Source organism: Panthera onca, chromosome D1 (genome assembly GCF_046562875.1).
Source record: "Panthera onca isolate mPanOnc1 chromosome D1, mPanOnc1 haplotype 2, whole genome shotgun sequence".
NCBI lineage: Eukaryota > Metazoa > Chordata > Mammalia > Carnivora > Felidae > Panthera > Panthera onca.
The window spans coordinates 94,492,773-94,514,388 of record NC_138348.1 but is presented as its reverse complement, the minus strand read 5'-3'; positions in this window follow the sequence as shown (position 1 = coordinate 94,514,388).

Here is a 21,616-nt window from a genome sequence, read left to right as displayed (position 1 = left end):
TTTCTCTCCTTTGCAGTGAAGAGGTCAAATGAGCACATAGTGAGAAGGTGGCCATCTGTAACCCAAGTTGAGAGCTCTCGCCAGAAATCACCCATGCTGGCATTTTGGTCTTGGGCTTCTAGGCTCCAGAACTGTGAGAAAATAAATTGTTTAAGCCACCCAGGGCATGGTATTTTGTTCAGGCATCTCCAAGCAGCCCAAGATGTGTACCTCATCTGTTGCCCCAAGATGTGTACCTTATCTGTTGGTTTCCTCCTCAAACGCACCCAGTGTCTACCTCTACCAGTTGACGGTGACTGGAGCCTGATGTTTTGTCAGAAAGCTTAAGTTCCAAAATCTTAGTGAACAACAGAGGCTCAGGAAAAAAAATGGCTGTCATCAATAATAAATTATCTGAGATGAATAAAAGCTGGATGTAGTAAACAAATCCCAGTGTGTAAAGATACAAGTCTTTACGATGGGGGCCAGAAACAAAGGTTTCTGAGAATTTTAGAGGTGAATGTGAGTGGTTCCATCTGGAAATAGAGAGCCTAATCATCTCATACATCTCCACCCGATGACGCTCTGATCCCCCTTTCCTACCCCTTTCCCGAACAGATTCTGTAATAGCTTCCAAGACGTGAAGAGTATTTGAGCCTGGCTTCTTCACACCATTAAAGTCTTTGAATTTAGCATTGGCCCATATTCTTGGCAGAAAATAATTCCTGTGTCTGCCACGCATGGAGAGAGGGAAAGGGCACGGAGCAGCCGGCTGCTCCCTGATCACCGCTGGAAGCTTTCCTCATTTAGATGAGCAAAACAGGGAGGAAATATCTTGTTTCACTGGCTCATATTGATTTCTTGGTCATGCCTGATACCTGCCAGTGGACAGACTTAATGGCTGCAGATAAATGAGGCTTGTTCAGCTAGCAGAAGGGAGGCTGGAAAAAATTGCCAAAAAATGCATGGTTTGTGCGGGTCCAAACAAAAAATAAATGCGGCTTTTAGGCTGCAATTCACTGTGGCCCTGCCAGGCCAGGCCCTGGGGAGAATTCAAATTATGGTTACTGGGCTTCTGATTTGTGGAGGAAGGCTTAGGATATCTCTAGTGAGGCGCAGAAACGAGATTCAACTACTGCATTACGTAGAGAGCTTCTTTGCCACCTTAGCTTTTTAGGTGAGCTCCCTTTGTACCCTTTCTGGGCTGCCTTTAATACTGGGAAACCGGGCTCGGTGCGGGTATTAGACAGGAACTGTTTGGACTGTATCCTGCTCACGATTCTTCGTTCTCTTCCTATTGCTAGACCTTTACTGCATAATAAATGTTCGTGCCACTTAATCATCACTCAGTATGCACTCCCTTGCATTTCTTTTTCTGTATTCCTTCTGCCAATGGGATTGCAAGCCTTTTGCATGCAGGGACCAGTCTCATGGTCTCTGCACCCCCAGGATACTCCCCCATAGTGTCATATGCCTGAGCAGGGCTGGGTATGAATGCCTGAACTGGCAGGAAATGACAGAGGGCATGGGCACGGAGGTGACATTAGAACCCTCCTAGGAATGGGGAAGGGGCTGAAGAGGGAGAGGAGGAAGGAAGGAAGGCTTAGCTGAAGTTGAAGGAGCAAGTAATGGCTGCTATGTAGACATGGCATGTGATGAACAGCACTACATACATAATGGGAGCTATTCAGTAAAGCACTTTGCACCAGGAAGGTCCAACATGAATAATGGGCGAATGTTCCTTGGACAGACAGAACATAGCGACAGAGAAACTAGGAGTAAGCAATATTTAAGGACTCAAGCAGACAAAAGGAAGAATCAGAGCATTTTCTCATCAGGTGGCAGGAGCTTAGCCACCAGCCGGGTGTCAAAGATAGAGTTCTCATCCTTGAGGCTTGAATGATGAATTTACAAGAACAAGGCAGAGTCCTGGATTCAGAAAGCCCAGTGGTAGAGTGTCTGTCGGGTGTGTGAGCTCAGAATTAAGTCCCCAAGGTTTGCATCCCACTACTAGCTATTTTATCATTGGACATTTACTAAACTGCTGCCTCAGTTTCCTCATCTGACATATGGGAATGATAATGATGCATACCTCACGGGCCATGGACATCAAATGGCTTTATCCGTGTGAACTGAAAAGGATAGTACTTGGCATACAGTCTCATGAAATAAACACAGGGCACTATTGTAATTATTGTTACTGTTGTAAGATTGAACCATATGAAATTGCTGATATTCGACTAAAAATGGATGCTTTCGGGGCACCTGGGTGGCTCAGCTGGTTAAGCATCCAACTTTGGCTCAGGTCATGATCTTGCACTTCATGAGTTCGAGCCCCGCATCGGGCTCTGTGCTGACAGCTCAGAGCCTGGAGTCTGCTTCAGATTCTGTGTCTCCCTCTTTCTCTGCCCCTCCCCTGCTTGTGCTCTGTCTCTCTCTCAAAAATAAACAAACATTTAAAAAATTGTTTTTAAATGGACGCTTTCTTATAATAAACCTAAGACAAGTCAGGTTACATAGATAACCAGGAATAAGGGTGATCGCATTATCTACCTGTTACTCTCTGATGCCATTTCGGTTAACGCCTTTAGCAGTACAAGGCACGTGGGATTAGATCCATTTGGCAGAAGAGTACGGTTAACCAGGTCTGGTCCCAGCCCAGCTGGGAACTTCTCCCTACTTCAGACACTGGCCCCTAGACAAGACAACCAATAATGAAGAGGGACTACATTAGGTGAGGCACTGACATATACTTAGTTATGGACAGAAAGAGGGAGAAATACACATGATGGGGCTTCTGGAGTCCCAGGTAAATTCCCGTTTGAAATGGGAAAGGCCAGTTTCCATGGTCATATAATAATAATAATGACAATAATAATCATAGACAATATTTATTGAGGGTTTCCTTGGTTCCGGGCATTTATGTAAGTGTTTTATGCGTATCAATTCACAATCTCACAACAACCCTGGGAGAGAGAGAATACTATGATTCCTGCGTTTCGGATAAGGAAACTGAGGCACAGAGAGGTCACACTGCTATTGAGGAGGAACTGAGGACTTGAGCCCTGGTTCAGAGTGATTCCTCCATTTGAAGGGCTCAGCAGAAGAGATGAGATTTCAAAAGGAACAGAGAGACGAAAGGGGCACCCAGGCATGTGGTCTTTGGCCTGAGAGATCTGCGGGGGTTGCCTTCCTTTTTAATTTAGGGAAACTGGCACCATGGCATCACCAACCAGCTTACAGACTGGCTGTGAGGACAGGAAAGGCCCCACAAAGCCCTGGCCTGGGAAACATGGCACCCTGAGGGCTTTAGATGCCGCACAAGCACGGGGGGCCTCAGAGTGACCTTGCAGTTCCCCTACCCTCACCTCCAGGAAATGTCCTACTCTGCAACAGGCCAGCGGGCCTCCTGGCCCGGAGGGAGTGGGAAGCAGGGAGTTCAGGGTCAGAAGAAAGGGAGATAAGAGAGTGGGGATGGGGACACGGGGGCAGAGAGCCCCGCAGGACTGGCGGGCTGGCAAGGCTGTGGCTGAGCTGGGGCACACGGGCTACAGCGGCTGGGCCTGCCGTGCGGTTCGAGGCCGGGGAGTCTGGGTGGCAGGGGAGCTCACGAATCACCCAGGCTGTTGGAAACACCCAGAAGCTCTGGTAAGAGCGTGACACCAACAGCGGAGATCTGGGTGGGTGTCCATTTCCGTTTTTGTCAAACGCAAGGTTTTTTTGTTTACTTGTTTTAATGTCTGTGAAATTTTCTGTGACCGCGTCATTCTGTGATTCTCTGGCTTCCACAGAGCAGGCTGGCCACACTCTAGTGCCAATCGTGTGGTGGGATGTTGGTGCCCTAGCCCTCCCCACCCTCCCCTTCCTCCTCCCTGCCTTCCTACCCACCAACCACCAGTCACTGAGACCCAGGGCTTGACCATTCCATCCTCATGAGGGCCCTGAGAGTCATAATTCTTTTTAATGTGTATTTATTTATTTTTGAGAGAGAGGGTGAGAGAGCGAGTGACCATGAGTGGGGGAGGGGCAGAGAGAGAGGGAGACACAGAATGGGAAGCAGGCTCCAGGCTCCGAGCTGTCAGCACAGAGCCCCACGCGGGGCTCGAACCCATGAGCCATGAGATCATGACCTGAGCTGAAGTCAGACGCTTAACCGAGTGAGAGGCGTGATTTTGGTTTTACGGTTGAGAGAACAGAGGCTCAATCGGTGACTTCCCCAAGGACAGCGCTACCAGTATAATTTGGGAATTCAGACTGGGGCTTGCCTGCAACCCTTGGGCTGTTCATTGCGTTACACGGCTTCTGTACTTTCCGTGGGTTCCTCCTGGCCACTGAGCACATAGTGATTTTCCATGGGGGCGGAGTGGAGGGGGGAGCGGTGTCTGCCTCCTGTTTGGGGCTGTGACCCACAGAGGCCCCTGTCAGGACACGGAGGGCACTTACACTGTGGCTGCTGTCTATTTCAGCTGCGGCCCCAAGTGGTGCACCGCGTGAAGCTGTTTCTGCTGGGAGCTTGCAAAGAATCCTGCTAGGTTACTTTTATTATTATTATTTTTAAAACACACGGCATTTGCATGTCATAGCAGTTGCTGTAACACAAGCACACAAGAGCTGCGCTGTCCTAGGTGGCTTTTCTGCCTACCCACTTCCCAGGGGAGGCTGGGCGGAAAGCTGAGATGGGGGTGGAGGCTGTTGCTGCCTCTGCTGAGCTGACATTCACTGCAGCCGGAGGGCTGTTCAAGGGGGCGGGGAAGCAGAGCTCCAAGGATCAGAGTCTGCGGTGGTGGGGCGGGGGGGCAGTGGAGGGAGTTCGCTTCCAAGAGCTTCCTTTTTATATCCCCGGCCAGCCACCCTCTGAAATCTTTAACTATTCATGCAGTCATTCATTTAAAAAAATGTCTGACATGTTCTGTGTCAGGCACTGTTCTAGGCACCAGAGATCATGTGATGAACAGAAATAGACATGATTCCAGCTCTCGGAATACCAATATTTTAGTTGGGGGGATAGAAATCAATCAGTTAGACAAACAAATACATATTATAATGCTAGGTAGTGATGGATGTCTTAAAGAGAGTAAGTGATGGCATGGGGTGGGGCAGGGCGGGTAACGGAAATGCTCTTAAGGGGGGGTGAGGGGACAGGTCTCCCTGGGGAAATGACAAATGAACAGAGACTTGGATGTAGTCAAGGAGCACACTGGGGAAATAGTTGGGAAAAATTGGTCTAAGGGAGTGTACCAAAAGTTCAGGGTCCTGAGGCAGGAGTGAGAGTGGCCAATATTTCCTATGCTGAAGAATAGTAGAGGCCAATGGGCCTGGGGTACAAGGGACAGGGTGAGAAACAATAAAGAATGAAGTTGGAGAAGCATGATGGACCATGGTAAAGACTTTGGATTTTATTTTAAATATAACAGGAAGCCATTAGAACATTTTGAGAAGGGCAATGCATGATGGGATTTGTGCTTAAAATAATCTCCCTGGTTCCACAGATTGCAAGGAGGCAAGAGGGCAAGCAGGGAGACCAGTTGGGAGGTTACTGTGGCAGTCTGGGCACGACGTGATGATGGCTTGGATGGGGTGGTAGTGGTCAAGGTGGACAGAAGTAGTAGGATTCGAAAACTTTTGATAAGATGAAACTAACAACATTTGCTGTTAGAGTGGCTGTAGGAATTGTGAGAAAGAGAGGCCAAAGATGACCCCAGGATTTGGGGGCCGAGCGGCGGGGAAAATAGAGTCTTCTGCTGAGATGGGAAACACTGGAGAAAGAACAGGTTTGGGGACGGGAGTTTGGGACATGTTAGGATTGAGATCCCTGTTAGACATTCAAATGGAGATGTCAAGTAAGCTGCTCTTTATTAAAGTTGGATGCTTAGGGGCACCTGAGTTGGAAGAGTGTGCGACTCTTGATCTCAGGATTGTGAATTCGAGCCCCATGTTGGGTGTGGGGACTACTAAAAAAACCCGAAACTTAAACAAAAAAAAAGTTGGGTATTTATAGGAGAGACTGGGATGGGGACGCAGGACCATCAGGGTACTGGTGATGTCTGCTGGTCGGGGGCCGGATTACACCATTCACAGGATAAGAACAGGCAAGGACAGAAAGAGGTCTAAGGGCAGGGCCACGGGCATGTTGATGCTCAGAACTTGTATGAAGATGATGATCCAGGAGACCAGACTGTAAAGAAGTAGCCAGTAGAGGAGGAGGGAGAAGAGGAGTGTAATTTCTAGGAGGAAGTGCTCTCCTATGTCAAATGCTGCTAGAAGAGCATAGGGGTTGAGAAATCATCATGGGATTTGGCAACCTAGTCAAGCCTAGTCCCTGTGCTTTCAGAGGACAGTGAGGAAGAAAAGTCAGATTGAAGAGGGCTCAAGAGAGGCCTTCCTGATGGTGACAGCTTTAGTGGGCTGGTAGAGAGGTTTTCCTTATTTTTACAAGTCTGTCTTTCTGGAGTTCTACAGCTTGAAAACCAGCAGGCTGAATGAGGGCCACCCAAAGAGATTGAATCCTAATCCCCGGAACTTGTAACTATTACCTTATTTGGAAAAAGAGTGAATACTATCTTATATGGTCATAACTGTGATTAAATTAAGGGTCTTGTAATGAGGAGGCCATCCAGGCTTATCCAGGTGAGTCTTTGTAAGAGAGAGGCCGAGGCAGATCACACACACACACACACACACACACACACACACACACACACACGTGGAGAGGGAGGCAGACACCGGAGTGAAGCAGTCACAAGCCCGGGGATGCCACATGGGCGGGCAGCTAGCTAACACTGCCAGAGGCCAGGAGCAGATTCCCCGCTAGCTCCCCCAGAGGGACTGCCCCTATGCTAATGGGATGATTTTGGCCCGGTGACACTGGTTTTGGACTTTGGGTCTACGGAACTATGACAATAAATTGCTGTTGTTTTCAGCTGCCAAGATCGTGGTATTTGTTACAACCACCACAGTCATCTGACATAAGGCAGGGAAGGCTCAGCAAAGCCAAGTGTACCAAGACAAAGCCCCCCAGTCTGTTAGACCACTGATACATGGAAGGGAACATTGAGAAGTGGGCAAGGATGGCAGAAGTCCCAGGAAATACTAGGAAGAATTCCTGCTGGGGAGGTGGGGTGGGGGGACAGACAGCGTGGAGACAGAGGGAGGGAGGGGTGAGCTGTTGACTCCTGGCTGAGGTGCCTTGGCCAGATAAGCGTCATACCCTGGGCTGAGACAGACCTCCCCATTCCATCCAAATTGGATTTTTTATGCCTTAATTGAACTTTGCTGAAACCGAGCTTTGTTTCCGCCTCGTCTAAATTCGAGTCTTGAAATGATCCCTTGGTTTAGATTAGGTGGTTTCCCAATGCCTGCTTTCTTTCTGCTCAAAGTTGACTTTGGCCAGCCGTTCCCAATTACCTGCCCAATTTGCTTGCATTTGGATTTGGCCCGCTTGAACATGGCAAGCACACCAGTCTCCCTGTCTGCCTCCCCACCTCCAGCGGACTGGAACCCCTGGGGGCTCTCCTAATGGACTGACATTTCAGTGCAGTGTAAGGAGGTAGGCTGGGGCACCGGTCGGAGCTCGGAGCTCGGAGCTGGGAGGAAGGACCCTGTTTGGCACAGTGATTAAGAGTCTCTACAGTCACGCTGGCTGGATTCAGATATTGTTGCCATCACTGATTTCCAGATGGCCATGGGCAATTACTTAACCTCTCTGGTTAAGGTCAGCATTTTCCAACTGCCTTCTCTCTGTTCTTTGCGAGCCTTAAGTGAGTGTTGTGGCCACTCTGAGCTTTATTTCTTTCACAAATAAAACAAAGACTAGATGATCTCTCTACCTCCTTCAAATCCCGGATTCCAAAGTTCTGCTAGAAGACAAGGAGACTAATAACATTTTGGTTCACTTTTTTGATTCAAAGTGTGGCATCATTTTCTTCGAAGTCTTTCATAACCTACTTCCCTGTAAGACAGAATTCATCACTCCTACCCGGCCTTGTAAAATGGGGAAAGAATTAAATAGTAGCTTGGGCTTTATATCCAGCCTGATCTAGGTTTTTCTTCTGTCACATGCATGTTATGTGCACCTGGGTGGCTCAGTTGGCTGGACATCTGACTTCTGCTCAGGTCATGATCTCATGGTTCGTGAGTTCAAGCCCTGCATTGGGCTCTCTGCTGTCCGTACAGAGCCCACTTCGGATCGATCCTCTGTCTCCCTCTCTCTCTGCCTCTATCCTGCTTGAGTGCATGCTCTCTCTCTCTTTCTCAAAAATAAATAAACATTGAAAAGAATGAAATACTGGACTACCATCTGACCCAGCAGTTGCACTTCTGGGTATATACCCACTTCTATTGTGGGATAAAAATGAAATCAGTGTCTTGATGGGATATCTTCACCTTCGTGTTCACTGCAGCATTATTCACAACAGCCAAGACACGAGAACACTCTAAATGTCTGTCAGTGGACGAGTGGCTAAAGATAATGTGATATATATGCAAAATGGAATATTATTCAGCCAAAAAAAGGAAATCCTACCACTAGAAATAACATGGATGAACCTTGAGGGCATTGTGCTAAGTGAAATGGAAAGATAGAAAAAGATACATGAGACCGACAGAGAAAGATACATGCTGTGTGATCTCACTTACCCGTGCAATCTAAAAAGAAAGTGAACTCAGAGAAACAGACTAGATTGGTGCTTGCCTAAGGCAGGCAGGAGCGGGGAGATGGGGAGGATGGGTGAAGGCAGTCAAAGTTTATAAACTGTTATTATAGGATGAATAAGTTCTGAGGATCTAACGTAGAGCATGGTGACAATAGTTAACGATATTTTATTGTATATTTGAAATGTGAAAGTTGCCATGAGAGTAGATCTTAAATGCTCTCAACAGACACAGACACACACGCACACACAGACACACACACACACACACACACACACACACACACACGGTAACTATGTGAGATGATGGATCAGTTAGCTAACCTTATTGTGGTAACCGTTTCGCAACATATACGTGTATCAGAGTATGACCTTGTACGCCTTAAATTCACACAATGCTGTGTGCTGATTATATCTCAAAGAGCTAGTTGAAAAAGAATTATTATGATGACTCAGTGAGATTATATATCTCACATTATATCACCAGCGACAAAATGTCTGGTACCTAATAAACACTCAATGATGTTAGCTGTTGCTTTATTTTTATTAACTTGCTTACTAAGAAATAACTTACGTGTGGTGAGGTGCACAAATCTTAGATAGCCCTGTAAATTTCTTTTTTTTAGCTCTGTATATTTCTGCACCTCTGTATCCGTATGTGGCAACCCTTACATCAAGATATGGAACATTTCTAGCACAATAGAAAGCTCATTTTTGTCCTCTTCCCATCAGTATCCACCCTGCTCCCCCAAATAACCAATATTCTAACCTTTATTATTACAGATTAATTTTTGCCTGTTCTTGAACTTCACATTACTCATATAGTTCTTTAGGGTCTGGCTTCTTTCAATCAACATTATATTTAGTGATATTCATCCATGTTGCCATAAATAACAGTATTTTGTTCTTCATGGCTGTATAGCATTCCACTTATTGAATATATTACACATATACCATAGTTGACTTATATGCTACATTATTGATCAACATTTGAGGTGTTTCCTTTTTTTGCTATTATAAATAATCTGCTATGAACATATTTGCGTATGACTTTGGTGCACATAAGCATTCATTTCTTTTGTCATATACCCAAAAGGGGAATTGCTAGGTCACAAGGTTAGCCTTGGTGGATATACCAAGCAGTTCTGCAAAAGATGTGCCAGTTTCTGTTTCCCACAGCAATTTCCGGATTTAGGATTTCCGGATGTTCCACAGCCTCTGCATCGTTTGGTTTTCTGAGTCCTTTTCATTTTAGTCATTGTAAGGGGGGTATAGCATCTCACAGAGCTTGTGATTTTCATTTTCCTGATGACTAATAATTTGACCACGTTTGTGTGCATTTTGTCCATTTGGAAATTCTTGCTGATGAAGTGTCGCTTTAGGTCTTTTGTCCCTTAAAAAATGTTAGCTATTATTTTGTATCATTACTATTGTACTTTTTAGTGATCAGACAATATAGCTATCTACTCTCCAATAGATTATACTTAAAAAAAAATTTTTTTTTTTTTGAGAGAGAGAGAGAGAGAGAGAGCATGAGCTAGGAAGAGGAGCAGAGAGAGAGAGAGAAAATCTTAGACTCCATGCCCAGCGTGGAGCCCCACATGGGGCTCGATCTCACGAGCCTGGGATCATGACCCCAGCTGAAACAAAGAGTCGGACGCTCAACGGACTGAGCCACCCAGGCGCCCCTAAATGATACTTGTTGACATCAAGGTCTAGATGTCATTCACGTATGAATTCTCGGGGCCTAGCATAAGCGTCCCACTATACATTTGCTGAATAAATTAGCCAATGTCCAGGACTCAGTCAATCATGATGAAATGTCGCCATCTGGTGTCAATGGGGTGAATGAGAAATGGAGGAATGCGAGGCCTGCTGTAGACAATTCATTAGGCTTTCTATTTGAGCTTTCCCTTAGATGTGATTTTCTTTTTAATTATTTTTTTGCATTGGCTCTGAATACTTGTTGGTTTTTTTTTTTTTTTAGTTTGCCATATGTACTTTAATTTCTTCAAATCTATTTAGAGTTTGGACTTGGAGAACTTTTTCTTGGGGTGATTACATTTTCAAAAGCCGAGTGTGATATTTATAGATAAAACAATCAGTGCTTACTATATTCTAGCCCTGTGGTAGGTGCCAACATGTACTCTGAAGTATATTCAAGAGATTTGAAGGGCTTATAGGTAAGGAAGGGAGAAACACAAAAAATCAGAGTGAAGTATTTTAATAAATGCCTGATGTATGTATTCCTTCCTTCCTTCCTTCCTTCCTTCCTTCCTTCATTATTCAACAGATATTTATTAAGCACTTACCAAGCACCAAGTACTATGTAGGTAATAGCAATCCAAAGGTGTGTGGTCTAAAACCTGACTACTCTAAGAAAACTTAACAGTAAAAGTACATATTATTTTTCAATGATTCTGAATTTACATGTTTGTCTTCCCAATGTAAATCCCTGCAGACAGTGGGCCATGTGAGACTCCAGTCTTTATTAAGATTACATACAGAACTAATATTACATTATATGTTAACTAACTAGAATTTAAATAAAAACTTAAAACATTAAAAAAAAATCACACATAGAGCAAGGTGGTCATAGGTAAAAAATGCTTTTCCGTGAGGCATACTGAGGTGGACGGGAGGTGGCGAAATTCACAGTTCTCAGTTATTTGTCTCCTCTACTCACTACTTCTGAATCAATCCACGGCCAAGGAGAAGAAAGTTTGCAAAGGACTGATCAGGCTTTAAAACATAATAGTACTCGTGGGGCACCTGGGTGGCCCAGTCAGATGAGCATCCAACCCTTGATTTTAGCTTAGGTCATGATCCCAAGGTCATGGGATCGAGCCCCACATTGGTCTCTGTGTTGAGCGTGGAGTCTGCTTAAGATTCTCTCTCTCTCTCTCTCTCTCTCTCTCTCTCTCTCTCTTTCCCCCTCTGCTCCTCCCTCTACTATTCACACATGCTCTCTCTGTCTCTTAAAAAAAAAAAAAGGAAAAGAAACATAATAGTTCTCCTTTACCCATAGGTAAAGTCTCTGCCAAGGGTGATGGCGAGAGCTCACATGGTGTGGTCTCTCAGACACTGCCATGTTTTCAGGTAGCATAGGCCTGCATAGCAATTCCCTTCTGAGAAAGGCCACTGGGGGTGTCTTAGACTTGCTTTATTCTAAGCCCTGGGACACTTATCCTAGCATGCTTTTCCTCTTGTACTTCTGGTGAGCAGATATATTCTGGAATTTCTCATGTTGGAGTGCTAAGACCTGAGATGCAGATTTGGGCTTTGGGGTGAAAGTAGAACATGGGGTTCGGCCCGAACCACTCAAGTTCTGGGATGGGATTCTGGGACTAAAGTCTCAACTAATTATCTTACTTTCTTCTCTGCTTATATCTCCTCTGGGGAGCTTGGGGTATAGGGTAGCTGGTCAAAGGAAGTATTCCCTGGTCCTCTCCCTACAATAACATCTTCATTAAGTTGGTAGCTCCTCTTTTTATCTTCCATTAGACCAGTTCCCAAATAGTGCCTATGACGGCATCAGTCAACTTCTACACATCCTCTTACACTTTTTCAGACATTAGATTAGTATTCAATAAACACTTATTGATTTCCTGCTATTATGAATCAGGAATTGTGCTAAGTGTTAACTTCAAGAGAAAAGGTAACAGATGATCACAACTCAATGATCAAAGGGCCACGTAAGAAGCAGATGAAGGGAAAATAAGAGCACACTTCTTGGAGGATGTGCGCCAAGAGTTGAGTTTTCAAAATAAAAAGGAATTAGCAGGTAAGAGTAGGAAGGGAGCCATGGACAGAGTGGGGGATGGACGGAAGAAGCTACCTCAGCAAATGGCCTGTTGGCAAAGCTAAGGTGTTGATATTCCACCTTGAATGTGCTGTGCAACCATTGAACAATTGGATAGAATAGAAGTAAAAGGATGGAATTTGATATTTAGAAAGTTTGCTGGCAATCATGCAGAGGAGGAGTTCAGAAGGAGCAACATTGGAAGCAATCGAATATATCAGAAGGCCATTGTAATAACTCACACGATGAGGCCTGAACCATTGCAGTGGGGGAGGGGGGCAGAGGGAAAAGAGAGCAAGACACAGATGCAGTTGGTAAAGATAATTTAAGAGTAGCATCATTAATGGGATACAGAGAGAAAGGGACAGGAAGGAATCTGGGACAAATCACAGGTTTCTGCCTGAGATAGATGACGGCCACTTTCAAGAAGGGTAATAGATTTGGGGATGCTGGCTTTAGTTACAATTCTGTCCCCACTCCTTACCCCAACTTCTTTTTGTTTTGGGGGAGGACTTACCATTTTTGGTGTAATAAGGAAAAAGGTCCATGGGCATCATGATGTATTTTTGTACTGAATTCCTTAGGCACCTTGATCACTTGCCTGTTTACACCGTTCAGGGTCAGAGTGCCAGAAGGCGAATGTATCGCCTCTCAGCTTGACAGCATATGAAGGCTTGAGGTCCAAAGATCTGGGTGGTCACAGGCAGTCCAGTTTTTGTACAGATACCTCTTTAAACTTTGAGGCAGTAGTAGGGAGCTTTCAAAATATTGAGGTCCCGGACGTATCCCTATTTCTTTCCTTCCAACATTTGGTTTTGCAGATCTGGAGTCTCTGTGGAGGAGCCAAGCCTCCAGCGTTGGGTGTCGACCTCTAGTGGTAATTCCTTAAACTGCAACTGCAGATCTGCAAGGGAGCAGAACCTGACCTTGGAGATCAGGATCCGGATTCCATTGCTTGCCCCGCTGGCAGCTCGGAGTTCCAGCTTCGGTTTTGGTGGTGTCACGCACAGCCCCTCACTACCCTCGGGTTTCTTCTTCTGACTAGAAGGAGTCTTACACAGTGGTGAGGAGGGAGAATTGTGAGCCAGATTGGAATCTGGATTTCAATGTCGGTTCTATTAATCTCGAGCTGTGTGACCTGAAGCAAGTTATTTACCCGTTTGGTGCCTCGCTTTCCTTATGTGTGAAATTAGTTAACCAGCAATTCTTTCTTCTTAGGTGTATGATTCGGATCCCCCAAAAGATTTGCTGAAGTCCTAATCCCTGGTACCTGTGACCTTTTTTGGAAATGGGGCCTTTGCCTATCTCATCAGTTAAGATGAGGTCATACTGCAAGAGGGTGGGCCCTAAATCCAATTGCTGGTGTCCTGATAAGGAGAGAGAGTTTGGAGACTTGCAGACACACACAGAGGCAAGATTGCCGTGGGAAGTCGAAGGCAGATGTTGGAGTGATGCAGCTATAAACCAAACAATGCCAAGGATTGCCAGCAACCACCAAAATCAGGGAAGAGGCAAGGAAGAATTCTTCCCTTCAGAAGGAGTCTGGTTCTGCTGACACCTTGATTTTGGACCTCTCGCCTCTAGAACTTTGGGAGAATAAATTTCTGTTGTTTTAAGCCACTTAGTTTATGGTCAGTGGTAGGGCATTCCCTAGAAAACTAATACGCTAGGGTTCTTGTAAAGAGCAAATTAGTGAACATAGTAAAGCATTTAGGAAATTGACTGCCACATGGTAAGTGCTCCCTAAGTGTTTGTTCTCATTAATCGCTAGAGTCACATAAGTGGTAAATAATGTGACCAGATTTAAACTCAGACTACTCACCATGTAATACTGGCCTTGCAAAATGGGGAATAAACAGATTTGCAGGTTTGAAATTAAAAAGAAATGTATAGGATGAATCTATCTTTGTAAAATGATTTAACAGCTTTGTAGATTAACTGACAAGTTACTGATCTCATTCACAGTAGATAAACAAGTATCCACCCTATTGTTTTTGGGGGGTTTTATTTATTTATTTTTTTGGTGGGGGGGTTTGGTGTGGAGTTGGGGGGAGGTCCCTGAGGTACAAGACTGGAAAGAACCACCAGCAGCATCACAGGGCTAGGAAAGATTTAGGATTTTGTTGAAATTGGAAAAATACAGAGATAAGAGCAGGAGACTGGGATTTGGGTGGGGCAGGGGTACAAGCCTATGAACTTTGCTTGTTTGACTCCACAACACAGGGACGTGGAGGCTGTCAATCAAGGTAGACAGACCCTCACTCTCTGAAGAATTCAACAATGGGAAGCCAGATATTCCGGAATTAAGTGAGAATTGGGAAGGGAAATTAAGAAATGTGAAAAACATATTGTGGATGCTAAGTGAAGGGATTCCTCTGAGAAACACCCACAAACCGGCCAGAAACTTCCCAATCATGCCAGAGAAGGATTCCAAAAGCTACTCTTCAGGAGAGGAGAGGGTTTGCAAGAGAGATGAGTTTTTCCCTAGGACATAGGAAGCTTCTTAAGGGGGGATTTCTCTCTCAGTGTAAACAATGGACATGAATTGCTTTATACTTAATAGAAGCAAAAACCATAGTCTTTTTATCACTCTTTTTTTTTTTTTTTTTTTTTTAATTTCTTCTCCTCAGTTACTTAAATGTCTGCCATTATTTGCATCTGCAAACATCTGTGGAAATAGCTGGAAAACTGCCGGAAATAGCAATGTGGATTTAGGAGACAATATGGACCTAAGAACATAGATCCATAGTTTTTGTTGGGAACCAGGTTTGTATTATGGAATTGGCAAGGCTGCTGATGTCATAGGTTCTGAGACATCCTTGAGTTTTCTAGGGACGCCTGGGTGGCCCAGTCGGTTGAGCGTCTGACCCTTGATTTTGACTCAGGTCATGATCCCAGGGTCGTAGGATTGAGCCTCATGTTGGCTCTGTGCTGAGCATGGATCCTGCTTGAGATTCACTCTCTCTCTTCTCTCTCTCTCTCTCTCTCTCAAATACAAATTAAAAAAAAATTTTTTAATGAGATGTCCTTGAGTTTCCTAAACTTGGTGGGTGTGGGGCTGGTGCTAGGACAATCCTTTATCCTTGAACTTTGGATTCTTGGAAGAGTAAGACAAATGTGTGATATAGTTTGGAGCCACTTTGAGTCCTAAACAGCAGGCAGCTTCTGACCCATGGTTGGAGAAGATAACTGGGCGCCATTCAGGGACCATAATGAAAAGACTCAACACACAGTTGGGATATTAGGTTTTCCTTATGGTAAAAGACAAACTTAAGATTATTGGGGGGGGGGGGGAGAATTTAACTTACTTTTTGTAATTTACTTACAAAAGAAGATTTACTTGAAAATGGAGGGAGTTCATATTATTCAATTTTATAAGATGGCTTAAATTTTAAGATATTTTAAGGTGATACACTGGTTATTATAGGGCTATCATCTGGTTCTCATTAGATAACCTTTTCTGGCAAGTTTGGGTAGATATATCGAATGAATCTGAGTCAAGAGATTCCCTGCCTCCCCCTCAGTGTATTCTGTGCCATAGAGAAGGTGGATGTGAAGTAACATTTTCACCTCAGTGGCTTCTGGAATTATAAAAACAGAGGCATTCATAATGGTCCTGAGGCACCAAACTGGTTTTCTCGTTGATCCTAGGAGTGGTAAGAATCAGAGTCAGGCCATCGTGAAAACATAGGTGGGACTTTTCTGATACACACATCCTGTCTCACACAGAGGAGGTAGAGCCTGGCTGGCCACATGTCCAGCCATTAAGTAACTTAGATTAATATGACAACTCATAGAAATATTGGCTTCTAAGGGATCTATTAATATCCTCGGTTTACAGAGGAGAAGCCTTAGAGGTGTTAAGTAACTTACATGCCCAGGTCGTATAGCTTATAGATGATGGAGGTGGGATGCAAATCCAGGTCCTTATATACAGGTCTACTTATCCAGAGTCTGTGCTCTTAACCACTGCCCTGGTCAGTCTCTGTCTGAATTGAATCATCTCTTCCAGCAAAGTTGACCACCCCCTTTCTATGCTATCTACTTAGCCCACCTCATATATCAGGTTAGCGGCTAGTCTTTCCCACCAGTTCATGAATTCCTCGGAAGCAAAGCTCTTACTCATCATTGTATCTAACACGATGCTTGGCACAGAGCAGGTGCACATAAATGTCTAATGAATGGGTGGTTATTATTATTCTGTTCTCCAGACTCTTAAAACTAGACACTTAGGCAGCACCTCCGCTGCTCTGTCTAGTAGACTTCTCAAAGTTACCGTGTTCAAACCATGCTCCTCCTATTCCTGGCAGGATGTGCTTTCCCTGACATCCTTCCCATCCTAGCCAAATGGTATCTACTGTCTCCCATTTACTCAGGCCAAAACCTTAGAGTGTTTCTTAACTTGTCTTTGCCTCAAGTCTCGCATCCACCAGTAAATCCCACAAATTCTACTTTCAGGATATAGTTTGAACCCTACCACTTACCGCTTTCACTGCTACTGTTCTTGTCCAAACTACGGCCATCTGTCGCCTGGGCAACCGTATCAGCCTGCCCGGTTGTCTTCCATCTTTGTCCCCTACACTCCATTCTCATTCTCTGCACGTTTCTATAATTGTAGTGAGATCATATGTCGGTTTTTTGAATGACAGACTCACTCGTGGATCCCCACTGTATTCAGAAGAAAAGCCCAAGTTGTCCCAGTGGCTTATAAAGATCTCCATGATTTGTCTCCTCATATCCCCCGAATCACACCTCCTACTACCCTCACTCTCGCTCTCCCTGCTCCAGGCTCTCAGGAACTGCTTTCTTCTTCTCAAGTAAGCCAAGCACCAACCTTGTCTCAGGGACTTTGCACTTAGTATACACTCTAGAATGCTCTTCCCTGTAATATGCATGACTTGCTCCATCAACTCTTTGAAGTCTTTGTCCAAATATCTCCTTCTCAGTGAGCCTTCCTTCCCGGCTCTCTGACCTATCCCAGGAGCACTCTCTACACTCCCCCCGCTTAATTCTTTTTCTTGGCATTTGTCACCTTTTAGTATGCTACCTCACTTAAACAGTAACTTATCTGGTTCACTGTTTGTTTCCCGTCACCATAATATAAGCTCCGTGAAGATGGGATTCTTGTCTCTTGTTGACTGCCACTTCCCTAATACCTAGAACAGGATCTGTTACATGATAAGTATTTACTAAATGCTCTCTGAGTATATGAAAGAAAAGGCAAAGAAACTCATCATGTAGTTCAGGAACTGTACGTTCTGATCTACTGGATCGGGCGTGCTGTACGTGTGTTTCCAGCTCTGTGATCCCATGACCGTGGACTTCTAATTGAGATGCTTCCTTACTCATCTACAGGCAGAGAGATATTCACTAAGAAAATTCAGCATAAGGGACTCAGGGCTCAGGTCAGTCCCCTGTTTGTCCTCCCCACAATAATTTAGAACAATAAGTTCTAATAATTTAGAAAGTACAATAATTTAGAAAGAAAAAAAAAGTGAAAATCCATCATAAGAATTATTTCTATAGAGCAGTAATTACACAGAGTAACTTTTTGTTGGTCAGTTCAGTAACAACTTTCTACAACTAACAATTAATTACATACAATTACTTTCTCTGTGTTCATGTAACAGTCTTCTCCATAATAAGCACGACTCTTTCCTACTCTTTCTGAGCCCATTTCTCTACTTCTACATTGTCCATTTTCAGATGATGAACACAGCACTTATCGCAGGAGAAGATAGAAACCCTCAGTTATTCCCTTGATTTTCCTCCCCTGCCCCCGTATACAAATATGATCACATTTTGTATTCATCTGAACATTTTGTCCTTTTTGTCTCAAAGTGAGCTATTTTTAAATGTTAATCTGTGCACCTGTACTTTTGATCCCATCCTCTTAAGGATTTGCTTCCTCCACTATCCCCCCTTTTGTATTTTTAATGTTTCTGGCTCCCCTGTTCCTTCTCCTCAGGTTGTTTAGCTTGACAATATGTATTGGCACAGCTAGCATGGTGTCTGGAAAATAGCAGGTAGTGGATATGTGTTAGTTTGCCTCGTCTTCTGCTTGGAGTCTCCCTTACACCAAGAAAAGCTCACCACTTTTTTTCTTTATAAGTTTCTTTAAAAATTTTTTTTAATGTTTCTTTATTTTTGACAGAGAGAGAGAGACAGAGCATGAGTGGGGGAGGGGCAGAGAGAGGGAGACACAGAATCTGAAGCAGGCTCCGGGCTCCGAGCTGCCAGCACAGAGCCCGACGTGGGGCTCAAACTCACAAACCATGAGATCGTGACCTGAGCCGAAGTCAGACGCTCAGCCAACTGAGCCACCCAGGCACCCCAAAAGCTCACCACTTTGACACTGAATCTCCCCAAACTGCCACATGCTTTCTTTCCATCTCTAGCTTTCTTTCCGTCTCCTCAACATTCTGTAATTTGTCTCTTTCTCCATTCTTACTTGCTTATCTAATTTTCACCCCACATTTCACTTTGCCATAGAACTTAGCAGTCTCCCACTAAAGACACAGGGAAAGTCTCCACCCTTTGACTTTGGGCTCTGCCATGAGACTTGCTTTCACCAACAGGTGTTAGCTGACTTGAGACATTAGGTGTGGCTTGCTCCTGGCAGTTGGGCTTGGCCATCTCACACTTTTGCAATCACTATCGGGATCATATACCATGGCTAGCACCACCGGGCCCAGGAGGAGAATGGAAGACATGTGGAGCCCCAACTGCCCCTGCTGCCCCACACATCACCAGGGAGAAGCAAAGCCACTCAGCCAAATCCAGACAAGATCAGCTTCTGGAAATCTAGACTATCGTGCTTATTGTTGAAAGTCACCAACGTTTTGTGTTATTATACAGGAGTGATAGAAATACTGACGGATAGAAATACCACCATCTTCTTTTACTCCCTTCCTTCTTCGTTCTTTCGGCGTTATGCATCCCTTTTCCTTGGCTCTATTCTAGACAGTAGGCTCACGTAAAAATGACTGGCTTTGGAGTCAAAGTTCTGATTTTGAACCCATTCCACTAATGACTATACACTGAATAAGCAACTTTGCTCCTTTCAGACTTGGTGTTTTTAATCTGTGAAATAAGAATAAAAATACCTGTAACACATTTTCATGATTAAGTAAGCTATGTTAAGCATCTAGCATATAATGAGTGGATTATACTCAACAAATGAGTGGTAACTGAAGGGCAGGAATCACAAACTGAGGGAGGACAGATGATTCTTTGCTCATTCAATTTCCTGCCCCTGCCCCTCCCATCCCATTTCTTTCCCCTCAAACTTGCTATTCTTCTTTGGCTCAGAACGGGTCTTCTCATAACGTGTCCTCTTTGCTTCCAGTACTGTGATAAAGATGGTCTTTCTCATTCCCTTCTTGGCTACATCCATTCTCCAGGGACAATTCATTATAAAGAGTGCTTTCTATGTTCAGCTTTCTTGTGGTCTCTAAGATCTGTCTCCTCTGTGTGTGTGTGTGTGTGTGTACATAATGTTAGCTTGGTCTTTAATTGGGAGATTTAATCCATTTATATTTAATATAATATTTATATATTTGGGTTTTTAGCTATTCATTGTGGTATTCATTGTGCTATCTTTTGCTGCCTTCATTTGTGTTAATCTTTTACAAGTTCATTATATTCCCTTTCCTATTCTTTTAGTGGTTACCCAGAGATCACAACATATCTCCTTTATTACTGTCTAAAAAAACAGTACTTCACCACTTTCCCAATAATGCTAGAACCTTAGAACATTTAACTACACCCACTCTCCCCATCTTACACGTTATTGACACATATTTTGATTTTCATAAGACGTTATTTTCATATCAATCAGTATTGATTTATATTTATCTACATGTTTACCTCTCTGTAGCTTATTATTTACTGCATATATTTCCATCTCTTAGTCAATATTGTCAGAAGTTTTAGTCATTGTTTCATAGAACCAGCTTTTTTACTTTGTTAATGTATTTTTGGTCATTACTTTCTGTAGTTATCTCCTTTCTATATCCTATATTCTATATCCATATATCCTATATCCATATATTCTATAATTGTGAGGCATGGATTTTTACTGCCCATAATTACTAAATTGTGTTGTACAAATATATATCCTCACTGGTTTTTTCCATTTGCTCTAGCAATAACTGGAGGAGGTGTATTCAAATGGTTCACTAAGGTGATGGGTTTGTCAATTCTCCTACGTATTTCTACCAATTTTTGGTATGTGATCTGAGGTTACTCCATTAACAACATAGAAATATAGACTTGTTATACTTTTGTGGTGGATTAAACTTTTAAGTATGTAGATGTCTTACTTCTAATTAGACTTTTTATATTAAAAAAACCTTTTGTCAATATTAAAATAATTCCCTTAGCTTCTTTAGGTTAGTATTCTCCTGGTATATATATTCTTTCCATTCTTTTAATTGTTCATTATTCCTGTATTTTTGTGTATCTCTGGTATGTAGCCTATTGTTCTAATTGACTTTTGAGCCCACCTTAATAATCTCTATCACTTAACCAATATTTTGTCTGTTTTCTTCCTGTACTTGGGCTTTCTGCATTTTTTAGTTCTTTTTGCCCCATCTTCAGATGCTTATTTTTTGCCTTTGGACAATATGAGTTAGTTTCCTACTTTTTGTTTTTAAATTCTTATTTCCAATTTTCCCTCCACTATTTAGGACATTATTTATTCCACTTCTTGGAACGAGTATCCTTGAAATTGTATAGTGCATACTTAATTTAAGAACTTAATAGTGCACACTTAATATCCAAGGTTAACCAACATCTTCTAGCTTGTGCTGAACAATTGGTGAATGCTAAAACACTTAAATTCTGAACACCCTACCCCAACTTACGTGATATTTCTGTTCTCTACTTTAATAGTTTATCCAAAATATAGTTTCATTGTAGTAGAGGGCCTCTTAGAATATCTCCTCAGAAGTAAAGAAGGAAGCAGAGATCTTCTTCCTGTGTTTCACGGATCCAGTTTTCTGTTTTAGTATCGATGTTTCCTGGCTCAAGGTTAACTCACTGGGTACTTTCTTCCAACTCCCCCCCAAGGTCTTTAGCCTTGAACTGCTTCTCGGTAGAGCTTTTGCAGAGATTCAGTAAGCAAACTGAAGCACCAAAATGTTGCCATGGTCCTCTTCCTGAGATCCTCCCTTGATTAGCCTTT